This window comes from Pungitius pungitius, chromosome 2 (assembly GCF_949316345.1).
Source record: "Pungitius pungitius chromosome 2, fPunPun2.1, whole genome shotgun sequence".
NCBI lineage: Eukaryota > Metazoa > Chordata > Actinopteri > Perciformes > Gasterosteidae > Pungitius > Pungitius pungitius.
This window is the reverse complement of record NC_084901.1, coordinates 20,557,351-20,582,744: the sequence shown is the minus strand read 5'-3', so window position 1 is coordinate 20,582,744 and position 25,394 is coordinate 20,557,351. Positions and strand designations below refer to the sequence as shown.

General features: G+C 42.5%; 1 protein-coding gene and 1 long non-coding RNA gene across 2 annotated transcripts in view; one reads left to right on the top strand and one right to left on the bottom strand.

Annotated features, from left to right (window-relative positions):
- LOC119211101 (large ribosomal subunit protein eL42) overlaps window positions 1-25,394 on the top strand; it is a 300,484-nt gene that overhangs the window by 50,790 nt on the left and 224,300 nt on the right. The window lies entirely within an intron of this gene.
- Window positions 22,338-24,561, bottom strand: LOC134107184 (uncharacterized). Its single transcript, XR_009942677.1, has 3 exons — window positions 24,428-24,561; window positions 23,028-23,093; window positions 22,338-22,765 (listed from the first exon to the last, which is right to left on the bottom strand). It is a non-coding gene; the product is annotated as an uncharacterized LOC134107184 (long non-coding RNA).

The following is a 25,394-nucleotide window of genomic DNA, read 5'->3' as shown; positions in this document are numbered from 1 at the left end:
TCAAAAGGGTGAAATTTTTTAAAATAGCTTCCAGTAGAGACTTGAAAAAGAAATCCTCGGTACTGATTTCAATCGATGGGACTCCTAAGCTTCAAATGAATGCATGTTTTAATAACGACAATTAACATTATCTCTTCAGAGACGCTTTCAATGTATATCTGACCAAAGAAAAAGATGGCTGCATGTCGTTTTCTGGCGTTATTAGGTTGTAGTGTTCGAACTGGGTGCAATGGACAATGGAGTAGAATGAATGATTTGCAGAGCGCAGAACTTCTTACCAGTCAGGCTTTCATCAACAAAAAGGGGGAGAAAGAATATGCTCACCTTGAGACCGAACGATATCATTCAAAACAGCAGTAAATACAAGAATAATTCACAACATTCTGAACTTTTACTCAAAAGCCAAAACTTGACTTGAAACTTGAAGATCCAGAGAAAATTAATCATTGCAGCAAAACATTTTTTTATTTAAGCAAGTGCAGTTTTTTTTCAAATACTATACAAAAGGTTTCTTCACAATTTGTCTTAAGTTCGAGGGTGTAGGGCAACCCTCAAACAGTTACATTATTGAAGATAAAGTACTGCCTCACCTTTTTGCTTTTATAACACGGTTACCAGCAAAATTATAAATGGTAAGTGAATAGCTGCCTTTCAGCACAAAATAGTTGTAGCCACCAAACGTTGTGTATCACATTTCATCAGTCTGTAGACGTACGTGCATGTAAACAGCATTGGGTCCCGCACCATCTCATTCATTCACATCGCTCATGACGTTCACCTTAATTGTCTGGTTGCAAAAGCTCGCATTGCCGCAAAACGAAATTGAAATTTTTTTCGGGCGATCGCCACCGAGCTGAAAGCCAAAATATCAGCTAACGGTCGCACAAGATCTAACCTGCTACTTTGAGTGCGCAGTGATATGGAACGATCGGGTCAATGTGAACAGCAACTGTGCATTACCGCTCAATAATGCATCCCCCGTGACTCGCTCTCAACCAATTAGAACGCTGGATTACATCTACCTTTTCCTCTTCGTCTTCTTGAAAAGGTTTCTTTTAGACTTCTAAATCTATTTCTGTCTGGTTGAAGTGCTCCTCATGCGCCCAGGCTGTCCCTGTGCTTCTCGTCCATAGCCTGTCTGGCTTTTTGCCTAATAACACTCAGCCGTTTTCACACACTGGGAGACAGCTCTCTGAGCACCTGAGCAACACATGTTAACCAAACAAGTTATCTCCCTCCAAGTTTGTTTAACCTCACTTGCCCTCAGCGGCCCATTCCACGTACCCTGCATTTGCTTATGGCTATTTTGCACCTTAAGGTTTTTGTAATGGGAGGCGCTGTTGTGGATTCTTCCATTGTCAAAACAGTAACAAAAAATACAATAGCAAATTTTTTTCACTAGTATTCTCCTACGGAAGATGTTTTGGCGGGAGTGATTGTTCTGAAGGGAGCAAAGTGGTTTTGTTTGTTGATATTGTGCTCTGCTAAATTACATACAATCTACCAACACTGAAGGGTGAAGAAATAGTAAAAAGCATTTCAATGGAAAGAGTTTGACAAATATTTAGGCAATAGCTGACCTGCAGTTTTCCCTTGTGAAATTTCGTTTTGTGCGAAGGTAATCTTTATCATTCATCCGCTACACCAATGAATCCTTGGAAAATGATTTGGAATTACTGTCCCTTCACCCTGACTCTGGAAAAAGGGTCAGAGATAAACAGAAACTCAGACGTATCCTAAAGTAGAAAAGAATTAGGCTCGCTGTGCATCCATCATGCACAGCAAAGTGTTCTCAGCATTGATTGCAGAAATAAATGAGGCATACGCTGCTCACGGAGCACTGATGTTTATTTCTCAATCTGCACAGGCACTTTCGGAATATAGAAATGACATGTTTAGGGCCAGCCTGATTAATGTAGAAGCAGCACTGCATATCAAATTAATGCAAAAACACCTGATTTGTGAATGCATTAAAAGTCAATATTGGTGACCTGTTCATATCTTTTTAATTGCAAGTTTAGATCAACTAGCATTTGCTCAGAATCACTTAAAATAAAGGATCAGGAACACAATTGCAGGAGAACATGGTGCTCGTATAGGAAGTAGGAACTGGAATTTATTTAGTAATTCATAAAGGTGACTGAATTTACTTTCTTAGTCTTTGAATCTTTTCAAAATATTACACCTCAAATGTGTACTGTACAGTAGGCTTACTACAGTAAAAAGGTACCATTTAAAGCCAAACGTGCTCTGCTGTAATATGAGAGCTTAATTGTCAGCATGAAAGAGCTGTTAAAGTGTTGAATGTGCCACATTTAAACAGCAATATCAATAGATTGATGTTGATGTCACTAAAGCAGAGCCAGGTGGGATTTGGCTGGCTTGACTCACAGCTGAATGCAAGTGCTAAGCAGATCAGAGCGTTGTCTTTTCTCTACGGTGTGTCAAAGACTTGCTATTTTTACCCAAAACAAGAATGAAAATGAGGTTTCAGATCCTTCCCTGGGTGAGAAAGATGTGCTACGTGTGTTGACTGCTTTGGTCTCTCTTGGTCTTGGGCAGAAATGTACAACCAGGAAGGGCTCTCGTTTAATTGTACATATTTCCTCTGAAATAAGGCAGTCATAAACAACATTAATGATTTCCAGACTAAATTCAATTACCTCTGTCACCCGATGGAAATGAATAAAAGTTGGTGTATGTTCTCTTTTTTTTTTGCCTGGCTGTTGATGTTTCTACTTTCTTGAGTTTTAAAACTAGAATTTTCACTCCATGGTTTGCTTGGTCATAATGAATTCAATCAAATGCCAAATTGACATAACACCTAACAGATGCAGGAGACCTTCTGTGGCTTTTATAGATAACACCGTGCATTAACAACACTGCGGCCCTATGTGGCAAAGTGAACTCGGTGGCTCGAAAGTGGAGATGTAATAAATCAAAGTAATTCCTGCCAGAACGTTTCCACTTCGCTCAGAAATGAGTAAAAACCTTTGCCGTCACCTGCTAGCCACTTCAGTCAAAGAGCCATGAATTTGACCTGCAAAATGTCAAACATAAAGGCAAAGGTAGCAGACAATTCATGAGTTTGGGACATTGATCACTATGTTGGAGGGAACCCACAGAAATCTACGCCATATCTCTACTGATGAGACGCTTTATCGAACCCCCCTGCTGCGCTCTCACCGTTGTCACAACCATTTCATCATGAAAGCTAACCCTTAAATCCTTACGAATAGAATCCTATGATGAAACAGTTTAAGATCTTGACTTCCTAGGCATTCTCTTGGAACGTCGTGGGGAGATCGAACAGAGACACTTATTGTACTTTCACAGACAAAGCAGGCTTCATATAAAAAGATTCCTCTCTCTCCACCGGGTCTGTGCCTCTTTTTCTGATGCCGTATGCTCCGTTCATCTGTGTATAATTGATAATGAGTGATGCCTCAGACAACGCTTTGCAAAGTGAATAGTGTTGCATGATAGATGCTTTTTCCAGTCACATAAGAGGTTTCAAGAATATACCCCAGCAACTGCACGCGGTTTCATGAAGGTACCGCATGGCGGTCTCTCGCGCTCTGCTTGTTCCGTCTCTCCCGCCTGCCTGCCCTTCATGCTGTGACATCGTTAATTCTCATCAACTCCCATCGTCTGTTCTCTGACTCCAATCCATACCTTACTGTTCATTAGTGATTAGCGAGCTGACCATTTAGACGGAGGCCGGTGGGGGCGATCCTCCAGCCACACCTCGTTAACCGAGCACCACATTATTTCGGTGAACGGGTTGGCATTCACCCCTCTGCAGATGTGATAGCAAGCAGGAGTGTCAAGTGAGGCTGAGGTCTTCCAGGGACCTTGTGTTGAGGTCACTTTCTGAGAAGGGGAGGAGAGAGATTTGTGTTTTGTCAATCGCAGCATTCAGTAAATTGGATTATATCCACATCTTGGCTAGCTGGTTTCTGGAGGCTTTCCTCATAGCATGAATATTGGTATGAGGGTTTCTTGCGGGGCACATAATAACAGCTCTTAACCTCTATCGCTTAATTCCTGTCAACGGCAAGGGCCTTGAAGCATCGTTCAGAGTATACACGCCACTTGAACCTAAAACATCATATAGAGACCAGGGAAGGTGAACTGTGTGTTGTCATCATCAAAATGTCCAAATTCGCATAAAAATGCCACAAGGCTCCTGTTCCACAACCCAACAGGACCATGACAGCGAGTGGGCACTCTAATACATTTTGGCAGCTGTGTTGTGCAGCTAGCTGGTCATGATGTCTGGCACCAAATGTGCCATCTGTGCAGATAAGCATCAGATCCAGTGTTTACCATGCTGAGGGTGAGGCTAAGGAAAAAGTGAATGCCAATGTTAGCAAGAGACATCAGGTGTTTAAAGGGCAGTCTTGTACACACCCCAAGGGGTAAATACTTTCACATGGAGCGTGAACATTACACGACAAATAGGCAACATACTTGTTTCTGAGCATTTCACATTAATTAAATTAAATTAATTAAAATGTTTTATGCAACTAAAGGAAACTTCCGTGGTCTGAACCGAGACGCCTACACAAAAGGCACACACAAAGGCAACTGTGGTTAACTTTCACATTAAAAGCCCCAAAAAACGTTTCACCGGAAAGAACTCACTTTCAAACTACCTTTAGGAAACTCAATGAAATATTGCAGCTTAAATGGGCCAAAGCTGTTCGGGGTCTGTCACAGAGCCACCCTCTGTTCTCTGTGACCCCTGGTTACCCCTGGTTACCCCTTCTCATCTGACGTCAGCAGACATGGTGGCGGCCATCTTGACTTCAAATAAAAGGCCGTTTCTCAATACCTAAGACGGCGAGAACGGACTCGCGTTCCCGCGAGAATAGACTCGGGAGACAGACTCGGGAGTCCTGACTCGCAGGTTCGGGAGAACGGAGAACGGTCATTTCCGCAGTTGGAACAGCAGCTGACTTGATGACGTCACCACGTCAGCTGGTCTTGCTAATACGTTTTTATTTTAGTTTTTGACTTAAACATTTTACTATTCAGTCAGAAAATTACATTACGTTACTTAAAAAAAGTTGTATTTATAAACTTCGACATAAAGTTGTGTTTATTTTCCTCTGTCGTTGTTGCCTGTTGCTGAGGTGAAATGCATTCTGGGATATATGTCTCTCAAAAGAACAGACGAGCCTGCTCCGATGCATGCCCGGTAAACTGGGCGGGGCGAGCCACATCCGGGTATTATGACCGTTCTCGGCCAGATGCGGACTTGAGAATTGGAACAGTACTCGGGCTGCGACTGATGACGTTTCACGAGTCCACGAGAACAAAAGTCCACACAAGAACGCATATTGAGAAACGGCCAAAGATTGAAAGGGACAGTTCTCAGTGCATTATACCTGTGCTGTTGCATTGTGGGTAGTGGGAGAAACCAAGTGTTGTGTGAAAGGAGGGGGTAAATTGTGTGGGGTTAGTGAGGTTGGCTTCCTAATCATCGTTAAAATTACTTGTGGATGTGTACGGTGTTATTGTAAAATCTGTTAACAGAGGGAAATGGGGTAGGCAATCTGGAAAGACCGTGTCTGCATAAGTATCCCATGTTAATGGTCGTTATTATCCCCATGTGATTAGGTGCTTAGAATTGGTGGGACCCAGGTGTATAAAAGTCTCACCTAGTGGAGTAATCGGGAGGTTGGTGGACTACGCCTGGTGGGAGCGGTTGCACCTGTGAGCACCTGCACTTTACGGCTTGGGAAGAATGTAAATAAAACTTCAGTGGCATATAACGTCCTCCGTTTGTGATTGTGGAGAAACTCGGGATGTCCTTTTGACAAATGGTGTCAGAAGTGGGATCCCGAGTTTCTTATATCTAATATGCTGTTGGTAGTTGGTTCTCTGCGTGAAACCAACCTTTTATTGAAAAAGTGTTGCAATTTTTCATTTTTGTATTTGTATTTGTCAAGCCCCCATTATGTAAAGGCCTCAATTCTGGTTCATTGCAACTTTAGGTCCTTAGGTCCAATTTTTCCATTATAAAAATTGTACTGTTTGAAGTAAAATGCTGAGATCGGCAGCTACGCGAATAAGATGTCAAACGATGGAAAACATATGAAGGAAAAAGAAGTCCCACATTTTCAATGAAACCCTCAGCAAAGGTAAACATATTTTGATACAAGGCCACGGATGCAATTATAACCGAAGCTGTACATTATAATCTTCCATTGCATGTACAGTACGATTGAACTCGTCGCTGTGTAAATGTAGAGTGCTGATTATTGCCATCTAGACCTCGTCCCGCCCAAGAAGGAAACACCGAGCAGCAGCAAGTGACAGCACAGTTTTCAGGTGAGTGAGCGGTGTGCTGCGGCCATGCAGCAGAGGAGCTGCCACAGCGATGACAGCTGAAGTACAACCAATAATGAAAAGGCATCACATTGGGTTGTCCAGGTGGTCAAGGGGTTGAGACACAGACAAGTGAGCTACAGTCCCTATTTTGTGTCTGCCCGCTAACCCTTGGATAAAGGTAATCCTCCCTCTTTCTCTGTCATCTCAGCATCACCAAAAAGGGTGTGTGAATAATCGAATACAACTGACGTTTCTTTCTCTTTTTTGAGGGGAGGCAGAGGGGTTTCAAATCTTAGGATTGTAAATTCATTATCAGAAGAATTTGGGACCGCTAACGTCTTGATTGTCTCAACTGGTTTGCAGACTGCGCTTCTTTTGAGCGCACGCAGTGTTTGTTTGCAATGAATGATTGTTAGTGACATTTCCAATGTGCTTGTTTTACCTCCAAATGAAGTGGCTAATATTTGGGATTTGATTGCAGGGGTGAGTGATCAGATTTAATTGATCTGGCAATGTGAACAAAACAGCTCCACAACTGGCATCTAAGGTTTTAATTAACCAGACATACACTTTCAATGTGCTTTAAATACAACTCTCCTGAAAATGAGAGGATTTGAACCCCCATCATCTCATTGCTGGTGTCTCAGTCTTCTCAGTCTCTGTGATTATGCATCAGACACACTGTAGGATCATTACCATCACGTTCCTCCACACTTAACATTTAAATGCCAGTCAGAACTGACTGAGAAATCCACTTGGGCATCTAAATCCGACCAATCCTGCGACTCTCTGCCCTGACCTCTTCCTGCCTCTCTCTCTCTCTCTCTTTCTCTTTCCAATTAAGAGGGTGTGGTTAGCGGCCCTGAAATTGAAACTTCCTGTCTCTCTGCTCCAATTATGTCTCAGTCCCTGAAGGCCACAGAGAGGACAGAGTCCAATTAGTCGACGGAGACATGGGGTGGTGGGTGACGTCATGCGCACACATGCCTGAATCCATCAGAGAGATTCAAGGGAGCAGTTCAGCTGGTTGGTGGTAAGGGGAAAAGATCCTCTGTAGAAGGGTGAGGATAACGAGAGAGTTGGGTGAAGGATTGGGAGGGGTTAGAGATGTTGATAAAGAGATGAGAGATAATAGGCTAAATGTAGCTAAAAGAAATCATCAGTTGGTATGTGCTCTAATGACTCTCAAGGAACTGCTCGTTCGGTTCTCTCTTTATCTGTCTCTGTTCTTATCAGCACTCTGTGTTTGATCTTTACAGCTGGCCCCCACCGCTCTCACCTCACTGACCAAAGGCTCCTGCCCTTCTATCCCCGCCTGCCTTACTTGTCGCTCACCATCTTCCCCTCTTTTACAATCTCTGCTGTGCCCCAACATTTGATCATGTTGTTGTCCTGGAACATGACATCTGTTTTTTAAACCGAAGTGCAATGATAACGCTCTCAACACTGAGTAATTATTCACTTGCTTCTGTAAGGGGTCAGTAAGCGCAATTTAAAAAAGAAAGTCCCAACTTGTGCTCTTAGGTTGTTGTTTTTCTTTTATTTCTGGACGGAAAGCCTTCAAACCAAAGAGCAGGATGCATGTATTTGCATCGCTGTTTTGACCAAAATAAAAAACAGATTATTTCCCAGGTGTGGTGCCGATCCAGTGCTCTTTGATTAACCCGAATCAGCAGCTTGTTTAAGACGGTGCAACAGCAGGTTCCGGGAACTGCCTAGAAAAATGGATTAAAGCCTTCCAATACATACCGTTGAGGCAGTGCAGAGGAACGGGATAGAGACAGGGAGACGGGGGGTTAACACAGATCAGAAGGCACTTTTCCAGATCTAAGGAAAGACTTCCTCACAGGGGATATTGACACCGTTATCAGGTGTGAAGCAGAAATGTTGCCAGAACAATCCTCTTTGTGTTGTGACATCTGGACAATCCGCCTGTTGTTGGAGAGCCTGCCTCCGGCGGTGAACACGAACAGGGACGCATGCAGCCCCTTCATTCCCTTCATTCCTGTTTTCACCTCAATGAATTGACTGCCAGTGAAGTTCAGGTTGGATTTGAGGATTTTGTCAAGCTCTTGTGAGTTACCTCATGGCACAGCTACTCTCATAGCTTCTAATTCTAATTCCTCAGACAACAAGGTGTCTATTTAGGTCTTCCCACTAAAACCCCGTTGGCTATTCCAGGGGCCACACTTCCAACTCAAAGGGGACTGCTGCGTCGCCGTTAGATCTGCTCAGACTGTTGACTGTTTCAAAAAACGAGGTAGTTATTTATTGAAAGCTGGTCTATGTGTTATCCATGTGTTATGTGTGTTATGTGTGTTTGCGTGTTGTATTTTTTTGTGCATGGAATTTGTCTTTACTGATCTCTCTCTCTCACTGTGTCACCTTTGCCACCAAAGTTTCTATAAGATCTTGTTTCACACATTGTTGTTTCATTCTTGTGTCTATTTTATATTCATTTTTACAAACCCCTGGAAGTCAATTCTGTCTACACTCTCACAAGCTCAAGGATGCTGGGATGAGTGGTTATTATAAACAAAGATATTCTTTTCTCATATATGAGCTTCGTCAAGTTCAAGCTTTTTGCAAAGTTTTGCAGACACTCACTTGAGACAGCGCTAAGGCCTTGGAAAGCCACTGTGACATAATTAGCACTTGAATCAAAAAAACAACTTGGAGTCTTGAAAAAAGCTACCAGAGGCAAATTAAAAGCAGAGTATGATGAGCGAGAGGAAACCCGAGGGCCTTGCAATGACCAGAATGATTGGATTTCCACAGTAGTTAAAATTTGCGTCATTAATCCGCTGCTAACATATTCCACCACACAAGGAAAGGTCAGGCAAGTACCTCAAAGCCTCCCCCACTATTCTCATATGACTACTGCCATCCTCGTTTGAAAACTGCAGATTTAATGGCTTTTTTTAACAGCACAATTGAAAGCTTTCTCTTGCCGGCTGATAGACCGACTTCTCATAGGTTTTGAACTATTGAGTCGCCCATCAATCAAATGTGACCTCACAGTGAGATCGGATTGATTTATGATATTTACATTTTCTTTCTTGATGTATCTAACGACTTTAGTGATCGCTGGTTTTCCCTAACGCATCAGTCATCATAAGGTCAAATCTGAATGTGTCCACTGCTTTGGTATTTTGATCAAATACTTGCAAAACTGAAAGCATTCCAATTAGCCCACCGACTGTGTTTAGGGGTAATTTGTGAATGCATACGCAATTAACTAAAACCATGAACCTGGTGAACAATCCTGCTAACCATCAGCACAATCAACAGCATGTTAGCTTCACCAAGTTACGATTGAACTGTAATTACAGGAGCCTCACATGTGTAATGCAAGAGGCCCTGACTGAGACTATTAATTATATTGCTGTTCATCTTCCCTTTATCCTTTTGGTTGCTTTGTAAAGCACTTCACTGTGTGAAAATAATGTGTCAATGTGTGAAAATAATTCTAATTTATCCTCCCTGTCCTTGCTTTCAGTGACTTTACTCCTGCAGCCTCAGCATCCGACCCAACGCAAACCACAAATCCAAGCAGAGGGCCAACGGTTGAGGACCATTAATCAATCACCTATCTCAAATTAAGACAGGCCTGACCTCAGCTCCAACACAGGGCCAAAGTTGTTCATTAAATGTAGCTTTGTTGTTGAGTAATGCCCACAAGCCAGGAACACAAGTTTCCTTTATGTGAGTAACCGGTCAGATGTAAAAAAAAAAAGATCAACAGCGTCTTCCCAGAGTTGTTTATGGATAAATATCTCATGGCGGACCCGACAAAGCATCTCGCTGCTGTCAATGGCGGTTCTGAGAAACGTATTGTTTTGAGAGCCCATTTGAGAGGGAGAGGCAAAAATAAGAACATCATGGAAGAAGAGAGGATTTTAAAGCTATTGTCTCACTTAAGAGGAGGACCCAAGAGCTTTTAATTATAATAGCAAAACAAAAATAGACCACTTCTAATAGCAGGAAACATTTGGATTTTCTTTTGGGGGTAAATGATCAGGCATCTGTAATTGCTTTGTATGTATGTGTATTGTATGGAAGTCTGCCATTCAGTTTCTCTTTTTTGAGATTTTATCCTTCAGGTCTAGATCAGTGTTTCCCCTACTATTATAACAGCAGGGCGCCCCCGCTGAATTTATCCCCCGCCCCCCTAAAAGTATGGAATAAAAAAAACATTTTTTCCACGCATATGTGCGCATATGTCCATATACGGTTTTCAGTTCCTTAAGTTTCTTACACAACACAGCAAGATATTATATTTCCACTACAGATTCGTTCATTTGTGTTGAGTAAAGTGCTGAATTTGACACTATTAATAGTGTCCATGTTATTAGTTAGAAATCCCTCTTGCACTGTCGTGAAGGATGCCGGAGGCTCGGTTGCTTCTTGTTCATTGTTCTATTAACAGCCACGGTGCTATTTGCAAATGTAGAGGTTCCTGTTGAAGGCATATTATCCCCGAACACACCTGCTCACAGGATCCTCTATTATGTGGAAACAAGGAAGAGAACAATAGCATGCCACAAGGCAAAGGAACACCTGGAAATCACAGCTATCCCTGCTGAGTTGGAAAATTCAAAAACACTTTTGTAAAAGGAAGTGCAGGATGAAAGACGCCCACACAAAGCAACATCAGCAGCCTTCATTCATCACGGTCGAAATAACAATTGTGTCTGTATACATTTATGCAAAATACATTTTTCATTCCCCTTCATGGACGAACATTCCTTTAAAGGACTTCTAACAGGCCTGAAGAAACAAATGTGTAACAATTATTAATGGTATGGGCTCAAGCCAAAGAAAATTCCAACATGGTTATGTCTGTAATCTGTCTCTCGCTAAAGAGTGCATGTGCAGATGTGAGCTCCAACATGAAAGTAGGGGAGAGACACGGCGCAGCTCCAGCGAGAATCCTTTAACAGTCTTTTCAAGAGCACATATTCCATCAAACATGGCAATGAAACAGGAGAAGAGGATATAACTTTCCAGCTTCATACGTAATGTTATAGATTTACTGTGAAAACTGGCTTCGGGGTCAGTACGCATGTCCGAATGTAATAGTTTAGTCGCTTGAAGCTATGCGAAACATTCTAAAATGATTTTTGAGTTTCAAAGCCACACTAAAACATGTGTTTAGAATTAATGTCTCATTACAGCGTGATTCTGTACCAGTTGAACCAGCCAAAAGTCAAAGGATGTCAGGAGAATAAACTGTTTTCTTAATTCAAGAGCAGCGCTTTCATCTTTTCATGCAATCAAACAGACAAATCACAGACGAGCTCTGAATTCTAAAGGAGCCGAGTCCCCGGAAACCTGTTTCACGCGGCCGATCAGAGGACCCCCCTCCATGAACACAAAATGACCAGACAAAGTCAACACAGTACACAGTAATGGAAGAGGGAGAGACACTACACTATGACACGTCTGAGTCCATTCATCTTGCCTGGTTGCGCAGCGGGACAGCGGCGGCGTAGCGAGGCACAGAGAAACAGGCTCCCCGGCATTGGATAAATCATAGTAACTTTACCAGAACTAATCCATACTTCACAAGCCAAACCCTGCTTTCTTTCTATTCCCACAGTGGCGCCTCAGTCTGCATTCTTATCAGGGTGATGAAGTACCACTTTCACTGGGAAGCAAGAGGAGACTTCTTATTTACTTCCTACTGAGAGCAGAGGAGGGTTGTAGTGGCCAAGTACAAAATCATATTTGGAACAAAATCGGCCCTCTCTGCCTTTGTTCTCGATCAAATTGTTTTGTAGTAGGACAAATACAAGTTTACACGGTTTGACTTTTTATTGCAATACTGCTGTAATAGTGCTTCGATTGATTATTTTCATGCCGTTTCATACATGTTCTATTGGCGTAACGAAACATACTCGACAGAAGCTTTTTGGCGATTAATCCCTGCACAGAAACTGTGGCAGACCCACATTCTTGGAGGATAATGATAGAAACAGCCACCACTCCACCAGGACCTGTACTTGTGAAACCCCATCAGCACACCAGCCACAATGGATCTTTGATTATTTGGTTCATTTCACAGTGGCAAAGTGGAGTTGTTTGTATTCTGTAATCCAGTCTGGCCTTGACGGGACATCACTGTTTTTAAAGGACGAGACAAGTCAAAAATGTGTATTTAAGAAACCTTTTTGTTATTGAAAGTATGAAAAAACATTCCAATCCAAGGTAATCCCCTTATTCACATGCTAACATGCACACATATAGGTTACCAAATCATTAAGCATGAATACATTCAAAAATCAAAGGTCTATTACAGGATTGCCTCCTTATTCTTTATTTTCAGATTCCTCAGACAAACTGCTTACAAAGCTGCCTTTCTCCTGCCTGGAACCTCTCGTTGTCTCTGGGATCTGGACAGTGACCACCTGAGATACGACGAGCAGGAAGACCATTTTTAATCCATCTTCAGAGAAGCGCTGTTTGTGAGACCCGTTTGGTCTTTTGTTTACAATTCGTCTTGTTCACTGAGGCTAGAACTCGTGTTGGACTGCAGGCGATGGCACAGATTTGTTTAGTTAATGAGTCCCCTCTGACACATTTAAGACATGACAGGCACTGTCATGCTTTCATTCGCTCAAGGAACCAACAACGCCGTGCCAGAAGCAGACGTCTACGGGAAATCTGGCAGAGGCTCGATGCTGCAAAGCAGATGCCCAGGCATGACAAATGGATCTCATCAAAAACTGAATAACAAAGCCTGAGATAGTTTGAGGAGGAATATCAGGGTTTGACAGCAATTCAATATTTACAGGGTGGAATACTCATTGTTTATGAGCAGAAAATGATTCCAAAGTGGAAACTGACTAAATAATACAAAAAGCAAGAACAGAGCCCCATGAGAAATCTGCAATGTTAGCTCAGTGAGCAACAATAAATAATCCTAGATTAAAAGAAAGTTTAATCAAGAGTTGGGAAAACGATTCATAAAAAAAATACTTGTGTAGCACCTGTCATATCAAGCTGTACCTCATTTCAATTCCAAACAACTTGTACCTGGTAGAATGGGAGACGGGTACGCTCTCAGCGACATGCAAACCATTATTGCAAGTGAATTAAGTCGGCGTTCATAAAAGATTAATTACAGTCAGCTTTCACGTTCTAAGTCATTTCAGAGATGTAACAAATATTTCACAAGGAATATTGAAATGGAAGAAATGGGGTTCACTGTGTGATCAAAATAAACAAGTTCCTTGTAATAATCTGTCAAGATGGAGTTTTTTTTTCTCCTACGGAGACAGTTGGGAGTCTTTGCTTGGCCACAAGACTCTGTGTCCTCTGCCAAAAAGCTCCCCTGTAGGCATGGAAGAAAACTTCCCTCCTGTTGTTTATGCGAGCGCTGGGAGCCAGTGCAACTTGTTTAACAGCCGACGGGCCACATGTTCTCGCTGCATTCATTTCCAGGAGGTAAGACGGTGAAATCGCTCCAAGCCTTTTTTTTTTCTCACCCTCACATGAACACACATCACAGGACGTCGCAGAAAAGCACGCAATTTGGCAGCACCTGCTCGAAATTTCTCTCACAAAAACCAAGAGGAAATAAATTATTTTCGCCAATTTAAGGAGAAGCGAAAAATGAAGAGAAGAATTCCTGGCAGCGGTAAGACGAAGGCAGGCGAGGGAAGCAAACGAAGGGAAATCAAAAATGAAGCAGTGCTTGACAGCTTCGGCTCCAGACGAATCCACCGTGCAGAGCTGCTGTTTGATTGCTCAGAAACAACGAAACGTTAACGGCTAATGTTTGAGTCCAGCTCAGGCGGTTGCATGTGAAAGCAATGTGCAGACAGAGGCAGGACGTTTCTGTCTAAACGTCAAAGTCAAGAGAAGATGGGCCTCACATCCGGTGTGATGCCGTGTTATTTCAAATTGGGCGCTCCCTAACTGCTGTTAGCTTGACAAGCTATTAGCGTTTGTGTCACTGCCTTATTTCATTACTGAAAAAGTGACCAACGTTCAGGTAGATTTTGAATAGGATGTACGTAACTATGTTTTAATCAGTGTATAGACGCCTAAATCAGAGAATGGTGGCGTTTTCAACAGCTTAGAGAAAGATATTTACTGAGCCAGGAGATTGACAAAACACGAGTAATCAGGAGGAAAATTTAGACATGGACAGTTTGTGTTTTGTTACAATTTATTGTCCTCATTTTCGCAAATGAAGATATTGCAGTAAATAGCATTTGAATTTCAGTGCGCAGCGAGCTTTTCGAGAGATCAGTGAAGTCAAAAAGTGTGGGTTCATCTGAATATACAGTAGGAGTGTCACGCCCCTGCAATGGGGAGAAATAATCACGAGAGTGATTTTGTGGTGTTTCCTCAAGTAAATACGTTTACTAGAATGCATTAACGTTACATACATTTACAACATTGACCTTAGCAGAATAATCAGCATCTTTACATACATGCATTATTGACAGGTGAATTCCTAAAATGGCTGCGTCACTCAAGCTTAAACCTAGCTAACAAGCTAATGGCACACGTGCGGCTAAACCCTGCTCTGTATTAACGTTAACCCCCAAAAAACGGCATACACATTTACTTATCACATTGGACTCATCAGGATATCATTCCAATCATTTAACAACTGTAGAACTACATCATCATACCTGCAATGGGGAGAAATAATCACGAGAGTGATTTTGTGGTGTTTCCTCAAGTAAATACGTTTACTAGAATGAGGACAACCCCGCGAATTCCCAACTATGAGGTGAAGACTAAACCAATTGATCCCAGATTATGCGGTGAAGACTAAACCAATCGATCCCCGCACAGCTGATCAGGCCACACAACAGATAGAATACCATAGACCCATCATCAGTAGATTTACAGAATTCAAATAACAACATAACCATAATTTGTGTTTGTCACACTCTCCCCGGCACAATATATGTCGTCTCGACATTAACAAAAATGAACATTCCCTTTTTTTCTCCCTGAGTTCAAAGGTTACAATTTGAAGATGGTCAACAGTCCGCAGATCATAAACACGAGGCCAGAGTCCAAGTCTGGTGGCTGTCCAGATCTATAAAAACAGCCTGTGTTTTGTCCATGACAGCAGATACAATGTCACCCGGGCTTAATCCCATATGACAAGTCCATAGGCTCACCCCTTCTGGAGCCCATCCATGAAGGAGGGTTGGAAGTAGTATGGCTGTAGAGATGGCAGCCATGGCACCAGTCCTGGTGCATGATAGTATGGCAACATCTGCTGCACTGGTTGAACACTGTAGCAGGAAGGGATACCAAGCTGATCATAAGTCATGCGCCTTGGTGGGTGCCTGTCTCTCTGTGGTCGCTGGTAGGGCAAGTCCTCGGATCCAGCAGCAGCAGCAGCACTTGATGAGGAAGAAGTTTCAATTGAAGGTCCATCCAGCACGTTTCTATCAGGTAGGTCTGACCCCCAGCCTGCGGGTGGTGTGGAGGAAAGGCCCCCGCGGCAGGCGAACACCGCCACGGTCCGACCCATGGTGGTCGGCGGCCAGTTTCTCCAGGGACACGCCCCGGGGCCGGCGCTTGTCCAGCCGGGTGAGCTGAAGGCTAATTTCTCCTCCAACAACAACAGCAGCAGCAGCAGCAGCCTGGGCGGGCCGCGGCCGGGGATGAAGACATCCGCTAGTCTACCTCGCGTCGCTTCTGACGGGCCGACGGCAGCGGTGGTCCCCGCGTCCTGCGCCGGGACGGATGGCGGCGGGAACTCGGCTGACAGGGTCAAAATGGTGCAGGAGGCAGTTCATGGAGTCACAATAGAGGAGTGCCAAGGCGCCCTCCAAAACCACAGCTGGAACGACCAGAACGCTGTGCATTCTCTCAAGGTGGAGCAGCTGTTCTGCTTGGGTCTGCGGAGCAGATCAGAGTGTCTAAAGCTGTTGGAGATGTGCGACTGGAACCTGGAGGTGGCCAGCACTCGGATGTTGGACAACTATGGATCCTCAACAAGACTGAGAGATGTTTCAGAGATCCTGGACTCACCTAATGATCTCACATTGACTGCTGCAAATGGAACTGAAATGCCTTATTTGGGGTGGGTTGAAATGACATTTAGGCTTGCTTCTGAAACTGACCAATCTGGAGAAATGATCATTCCAGTGCTTGTAATGAAAGGTTGGCACCTGTCTCGCCCTCATCAAACAGGCTTTCAGCAGGTGTGTTCAACCCCTCCAGCTGGTTTCCTGCTGGGGGCCTGTGTCCAAATGGCAGAGAACTACTGGTGGAGAGGTCAAAACAAGCGAACCCTAAAGGTCGGACCTTTCCCCAGAAACGTGGTGACATCGGTGGCCGGTTTGTCAGCTCATGACATCAGCCGGCCGCTCAAGAACAGCTTCGTCCACACAGGACACGGAGACAGCAACCCTGAGCGGTGCTGGGGCTTCCCTGACAGGATTGATGATCTGTACCTCGGTAATCCCATGGATCCGCCCGACGTCATCGGTGTCGACCTCAGTGGCGCTCGGCCCACACAGCTACCGGGACGAGCTAGAAGGCCGTGCTACGATGCAGTGAATGATGACGAGGACCTGACCCTGGCGGGTCTAAAGAGATTATCGCTTTGGAAAACGGCTTCTGTCAAAGGCCTGAAGCTCAAGCCGTCCGCGTGGGTCTCTGCTTCCAAACAGGGGAGCGGCCGGACTTCGGGCTCAGGCCACAACCCCGGCAGCGAAGTGTCCCTCATTGACTTTGGGGAGGAGTTCCCCCCGCCGACCCCGTCCCCCTCGCCTGTGGTCGAGATTCAGGTTCCCACACTGGCAAAGCTGGCGTTGGAAGCAGAGAACCTCCTGGACCGGACCCCGCCTCAGAGCCCGTGCAGATCGCTGCCCCGCCCCCTTCACCCCACACCAGTAGTGGACTGGGATGCTCGGCCGTTACCTCCACCTCCGGCCTACGACAATGTGGCCCAAGACGAGGACGACATGGAGGTGAGCTCTATCAACAGCTCGGAGCAGCAGCATGAAGAGGAGCAGGCTGAGGTCTATAACCCAGGTGTGGCTCTCCTCTCTAGACCGAAGCTGGAAGGTGATGCTCTGGTTGCCAGGGGTCCAGACGGATCAGGTCTTGGGGACAACCTTTTTCTGCCCAGCAAGCAGAGCCAAATTGTGTCCACCTCCTTCTCCCAGTCAGCAGAGATCTTCCAAGAGCTCCAGCAGGAGTGCATGAAGAGGCTCAATGTACCGACTGGAAGTGCTGCAAGTTCAAGCTCTATGGGACACAGGTTCTCAGGTATCAATAATTGATGAAAGATGGTAAACAGGAGATCCTGGGTTGTTTAATGGGGAGATTTACCTGCCTCAGGGTCCGGTCGCCTTGTTGTAGACACCAAACATCTAAGGAGCAATCTCAGCGGTGCCTCCAAAATGTTACGCCCCTGCAATGGGGAGAAATAATCACGAGAGTGATTTTGTGGTGTTTCCTCAAGTAAATACGTTTACTAGAATGCATTAACGTTACATACATTTACAACATTGACCTTAGCAGAATAATCAGCATCTTTACATACATGCATTATTGACAGGTGAATTCCTAAAATGGCTGCGTCACTCAAGCTTAAACCTAGCTAACAAGCTAATGGCACACGTGCGGCTAAACCCTGCTCTGTATTAACGTTAACCCCCAAAAAACGGCATACACATTTACTTATCACATTGGACTCATCAGGATATCATTCCAATCATTTAACAACTGTAGAACTACATCATCATACCTGCAATGGGGAGAAATAATCACGAGAGTGATTTTGTGGTGTTTCCTCAAGTAAATACGTTTACTAGAATGAGGACAACCCCGCGAATTCCCAACTATGAGGTGAAGACTAAACCAATTGATCCCAGATTATGCGGTGAAGACTAAACCAATCGATCCCCGCACAGCTGATCAGGCCACACAACAGATAGAATACCATAGACCCATCATCAGTAGATTTACAGAATTCAAATAACAACATAACCATAATTTGTGTTTGTCACAGGAGCATCCCACTAAGAAGAGTACAGTGGCAGATATTTCTCTTCCAACTGTGGTGATTTTATACATTTATCAACTCTACAAATGTTCCTCTCTTGTTCTTGAACTCTTAACCAACAATAAAAAAGTGCTTCTTATGAAACATAAAACAATATGAAGCTGTCCATTGAAAAAAAACAACCTTATTTTCAATATTTAATTTACACCTGTGCTGTTACATAACATTGAGCTACATGTTAAGATAAGACAGTATGGTGAGAAGAAAGTGAAAGTCGTTTTTCAGCAAACTGTGCTTCTGTGAGTTCTCCAGAGATTTCCAGACAAAGCTTTATTTTTCCTACAGTCAATGCTGAAAACTAAGTCTGAGGGCACGCTGGAGGATTATCTAAAAGATGTATGGCAGTTGGGTCTATTCCTAAAATTGAAGGAGAAAACCCAAAGGGAGGCTCTTTAGGAACACGTGTTCAGTTCGAGAGGTTTAATGGTCACAGTTTTGAAAACTATCAAATCCATTCTATGTCATGTGGTTTGCCGTGGGCTTTAGCAAAAACAATTGAGTCAATATTTATGAGCTAAAGCTTTTGTTCAAAGTTGCCAATGGCCATAAAAAAAAATATATATATATATATATATATATATATAAAATCAATACGTTTTTCATTGTTTGAGAATAAAACCATTTAAATGTATTGACTCAAAGAGAATAGGAATTTGGGATGACAATGACATTTTTATTTGGGACAGCTGCATGATCTGTTTCTGACATCAGAGTTGTGGGTGTCACCTCAAATGGTTTTGCAAAAAGTATCAATTTGTATTTCATCGTGAAGCCACAGTTAAAGTTTCATTTTTTTGTGTGTTTTTGGTTCATCCTGAATTTTCGCCATTCAGTTAATCCCTTCGATTAAGCTCTTGAAAGCAGTTGGATCAAGATTTTTGTAAGACTGACTTTCTTTGATAATCCCCACCAAACCGGGCTATTTTCTCTTACTTTTCCTTTTTTTATTAGCACTTTCAGACCATGTATATAACACAGCTTAAAAACAACACAACATTGCTTTCACCCCGCTAATAAAGGAATCACATTGTGTGGTATAGTGGTCAATGGACTGTAAAAGCGTGCAAATGTCGAGCAGTGTTGCTTTGAAAATAGCAGTTGTACAATTAAATAAAACATCAGCCTGAGGACCATCACAACATATCAGCACAGACTCGCTTTTAGTTTTTTTTCTCACTTTCAATATGTCAATTAATGTAATGACACTGAGTGTGTAATTGTAAGGTTGAATGCATATTCAATTGCAGCTATTTGTTACAGAAAAAAGAAAAAAATCTGTAAAGGAGAAACTAAAAAAATCACACCCCGTAAAATGCACATAGTATAATACAGTTTAAGAACCTCAGCTACTCTCTCTTACCCGGATATCCGATACAGTTTAATGTCTTCAGATCTGGCCGACATCATTTAGTCAGAATGCTAATAGAGATAACCCAAAGTCATAATGACGGCAGAGTTGTCCCATTATATGATCAACACTGCTGCCATGATAGTAAGTGATAAGGCTCTCTTGTGCCTTTAACATTATTGTTTTTCTGCACTCACCGCTTTACCCTGCTGCAGTGGTTCCTCTGTGCACCGGCCTCGGCAGTAGCTTCAAGCAGGACATAAATTATTCATTGTTTGAAACAGACACAATGAATACCAATTCCTTCATATTGCCCAGCACCGTCGTCAATGCTGATTTGCTCAACCTGAGGTCATTAACGTTATTGGTGGCAATATGTCTGCAATATCAAGCATTTGGTTTGGTCTGTTGGCACCGAGGTTGGCCAGATGTCAACTGGAAACACATCGGTATCTATCACTGAGAGGGACGTGCTGGATCTATCATAGTGGAGTCAGTTTATCTGTGTGCCTGCCTGCTCTCTGGCAAGCAAGACCAATTTGGATGGTGAGAAATAATTTGCTGATGGTTTCACTTTTTTGGACTGCAGTCTCTCTGACAGAAATTAATTTGAGATCAGTGAGTAGACTTTGTGGTGTAAACTCCTGCAAGTTGCATAAGGGGACTTCTGTGTCGACACAATTTACATTGGCTGCTGGATTTGCAAATAGCATACAAGGTGTGTAAACCAGGGGTACCCTAATTAGCATTAGTTCTCTGTTAGCTCCTGCGATCTACCGCGCATGACTTGTGACTTGCTTTTTTTTCTCAATGGCCGGCGATCTGCCGCTACTGGCTTTGCAGTATCAACCTATTGGGCACCCCTGGTCTAAAACGAGTCAGCCTTTAAACAAAAAAGACAAAGAAACGTGTTATTTAATTAAATGATTCAGCTGCACTATCTGCATGCCTTGTATTCTTCCCTTCCTGCGTGCATGGCCTATTGTGTAACATATATATTCAGTTATCGTTGGAAGCCTGTGACTTCCATTTCCAATGACTGTGAAACTGTTTTTCTATGATAAATAAAACATTTGAGGTGCATGGGTAAAAATAGCTATCTATTATATTTTAATAATAACTACAACTTTCGGTGGGTTTTTTTGGCCACATTGATGGCTCCAACAGTGACACATTACAGCAAGGTCTAATAGATTGCGGTTCACACCTGACACAACGCAAAATCAGTTTTTAAGACATTTTATTTTCCACGCTAGGAAAGTAAATCCAATTTTCCTCTTCTTAAATTCTGTTGTGGTCTCCCCCAGGCCCTGAGGGATATATTATAATAATCTCCATAAGCTGAGTCAACCACTGGAGATTCTAGGAAGTTAGTACTCCCAGCTAAGAACTTTACGCTAAGCTTAGTGTTCCTTCTGCAATCACTAGCTACATATTGACTGTACATACTATCTATCTCAAGAAAGGGAAAAGTTATACATCCACAAATGTCAAAGTATACATCAGTCTTTTTCTTTTGTCTAAATAGGATAAATAGGACGTGGATCTCTTGTTTCTTAGATGCTTTGATGTTCAATTGGACCTCTAGTTATCAAATGTTAATCTTTGTTTCATCACCATGTCCATAGTCATTTCTACATTGGAAGTTAATGCAATGGACCTGTACTTTTCTACATCGGTTGGATCTTTTCCAACAAAGCTATCTAGGGGCAACAATGATCAGTCTTGCAGGTATCACTGGCAATTATTTGGTATTCCTACCAAAAAAAATCTATATTGCAAAGTATCATTTTTAACACATGCAGAGGGCTTCACATCCTTTCAGACACGTCCCACTTCACTTACCATCAATAGGACATATCATCTTCACTTGGTCAGCATCGCCGTGACCTCCTTTGATATTTGAATCTCAGATGACTCATTTACACAGAACACCTGAAACCTGCACGCAATCTATGCTCTATAAGCTGATCGTGAGCGAAAAATCAAACAGAATAGTTTTACTGAAAAAGCATCACATCTCGAGGTTTTTATTCATAACACTTTGAAGTTCCCCTCCAGCAACCTCACAATAAATTGGAAAAACATCAATACACCAGGAAGTACATATAACATAGTATGTGAACTGCTGCACATCTGTAACTTATTCTGTGTGGTTTGCAACAGGTATCTGGTTACTTTGTGAAATGTTTTTTACTGCCTGTGCTGATGATACTGATTTTCCTCTAAATGGGACAAAGTACAAAAACCCAAATTTCCTCATATATTTCTGTTTTATCCAACAAAATTAATCAAATAAATTCAGTCAACGTCTTGGTCATGTCTGTGTGCACAGTAAAATAAGTAAATTTAACTCAAAATGAAGAAAAGTCCGCTCTAGAACAGTGGTTCTCAACTTGTCTGGCTCCGGGACCCACCTTTACCCCTTAACGACAAGCCGTGACCCAATTCGATCGGTCAACGGGGGGGGGGGGGGGGGGGTGCCGCGTTCGCTAGCGGTGTCGACGGGGGGGGGGGGGGGGGGGGGCTTTTGCGTTCTAATTGCCGCGCTGACGGAAAGCATGGACGGACGAGCCGGAAATAAACTCCGCTGCATTACAAAAAGTCCCTTCAAAATAAAATCACAGGATGAAATTTTTTTTATTTTTTTATTTTCCCATGCAAAGGCCCATGACCCACTACAAACGGGTCCGCGACCCACCAGTTGAGAAACACTGCCCTAGGCGATACTAAGATTTGCGCCCTCCCACCTACGGCCACTTTGAACCACTTCCATTCCATGTTATCATTCTGCTATACATTATAGGTACACTATGTTGTTTGTATTATATTGTATATTTATATTTGATAAATGTACTACAAGCAAATATAATGGTCTCAGAATATTTTAATTTTTAGTAACTTCAGCAGGATCAATCGGTTCTTCCCTGATGGACTATGGACATCAGAACTTGTTGTGGGGGAGAAAGTGTCTGCAGGCTGTAGTGCAGAATCAGGGCGAGTTGTGTCTGTTGCTCCTTCACCTGAAGGCAAATACATACAATTGATGTTCATCTATTAATACAGATTATGGCAATAGGCAATACAATGACTGATTTTTTCTCTTGGTCATATGTTGAGATTTATTACTGATCTTGTGAGTCATACAGGCAGTAAATGCATCTACATTTTTTTTTCTTCTGTTAACAGGATCAGTAGTGTTTTAGAGTAAACAATTTGAATTAGGTGTAAATAAATTATTGTTTTGTAAGTGTAAGGTCAAATAAAGATTATTAAATAGATTACCTGCTGCATGCTCTGTTTCACCGGCTGCTGTGCTAGGTGTGGTCCTACATGTCTCTTCACCTGCAGCTGTATTTAAGCACAGAGAATAACCACATCAGTGAAGTTCTTTAAAATGATGAAACGATCAAGAATGGGGTTGAAAGTCGTTTACAATGAATGGAAGGGTGAGGTCATATTTCGAGTGAATTCAACTATTACAGATGATTATAGCTTTATTAATACTACCACCAATAACTATAATAAATAAAAACTTAAAAGGTTCAGAGAGAGGTGAACCTGGGGATCAGCTGAGCTTTGTTCAGGAGGTTAGTGTCTCTGCATTACCATAAATACAATCCAGACAACATATTGTGTGGAATGCATATATATACCAGATTGTACATTAAGAGAATACAATTTGTTAGTAATGATATTAATACATTTTATTGAAATAGCGCTTTACATAGTACTCAAAGACATTTTAAAGTAAAACCAGTACATATATAGCACAGATAAACAATAAAACCAACAAACAAACCAGGCATAATAAATGCAATTAAAAACAATAAAAACAGTTACTATCGGGTAAAAAAAAATAATCTGAAGAGAATGCCTCGACATTAATGATTTGAGGCCTTTGTCATTTGGACAAGTAACGTTATGTTACATCAGCGTTTCACTTGTCTATGAACAAAAGTCCGGGTACAGCTTAATCATTTTCATTTATTTAGGCACGTTTCCCTTTGACAACGCAGATGAGTTGTAATATTGTGCTAATAATATAGGTAACAATTAAGGTGTTTGTAAAAATGTTTAACATTTAGACAATTTCTGATATTTAAGTACCTAACGTTAAATTAAACCGTTTTAAATTATGCGAATAATGGCTTGCTTGCTAGGAACGAAGCTGCTGACGCTGGCTAACGTTAGCTAACGTCACTTATGAAAAACGCTAGCTAACGTTAGCTAACGTCACTTATGAAAAACGCTAGCTAACGTTAGCTAACGTCACTTATGAAAAACGCTAGCTAACGTCGCTTATGAAAAACGCTAGCTAACGTTAGCTAACGTCGCTTATGAAAAACGCTAGCTAACGTTAGCTAACGTCACTTATGAAAAACGCTAGCTAACGTTAGCTAACGTCACACACAAATGTATTACGTTTCAAATCGGTAGAATAAAATCGGCATAATGGAGGTAAAGAGTGTCCCGGACAAGTCTCAATGTGGAACCGTGAAGAGGTGTATTTTGATTAGTGATTAGAATGTGTCATCACTATGCTAGCTGGAAGGCTCCTTAAGTCTTAAAGCACGTTGGCTAACAAGGGCAACACTAGCTGTGTAAACGACCACAGTGTTAATCTAAAGCATCCAGTGTGTGCCATGAAATGACTTGTCTGAGGTGGAAATACGTAACGTTACCTCTTTACAGGGCTTTCTTCTCCTCCTGCTGCTTTTCTTCGTTCCTTTGCACCAGAGTTTGCACTGATGTTACGTTAGCTTGATCCGAGTGTGACCATTGCCTTGCAACGCACGCAACCATGAGCTCCGCTGCGCGTGACCGTCGCGCCCCAACACATATAACATACCGTACATATGGCGGGGGCGCCATGTTTATTTGTTTTAATCATGGTTTTATTTCACCTGGGTTTTATTTCGTTAATCAAAGTTGTTGGAAGAAAGATGCGTTATGCTAGAGGGCGCTACCCACGAACTTGGCGCCCTAGGCGGTCGCCTTGGTCGCCTATAGGAAGAGCCGGTCCTGCATGTACATATACAGTATTGAACATTTTCCCACTTGGTCCTTAATGCAATTTATTTAATGATATTTATGGTCTGCTGCAGTGTTAATAACTATTTATGCTGTGTTCACAACATAGCATGATAAACAACTAAAATGTTGGCCAGAACGAAAAGAACGTGGATAATACCGGAATAAATAAAAATCGATATATATTTAATAAAAACGAGAGCACGTACAAATACGCACGCACGCACGCCCTAAATTGCCATGGCAACCGAACGATGACCCGACCGAGGGTATTTAAGGTCAGCGGACTTTCTGAACGTTCCTTTTGCACTTTGACTTGAACACGAACTTTAAACCTCTTGTGAAAGCAAACTGCTGAGAACTGAATCTTTGAGTTTTTGACTGCTGGACGGAATCTACTGGATACGAATATTGTTGGAGAAGTGAACGACTAAATAACATCTTTTGTGGAGCACAGACGAGGCTGAAACAGGCCCTCAGGAGCAGCGCAGCATCGAGGACGACCACCTGCTGAAGGAAGTTGGCTGTGATTGGAACCTTCGGTGTTCAAGTAAGACAACGTTTTGATCCTCTTACATCCTTAGAAGGGTTCCCAGGTTATACATGACTAAGACACAT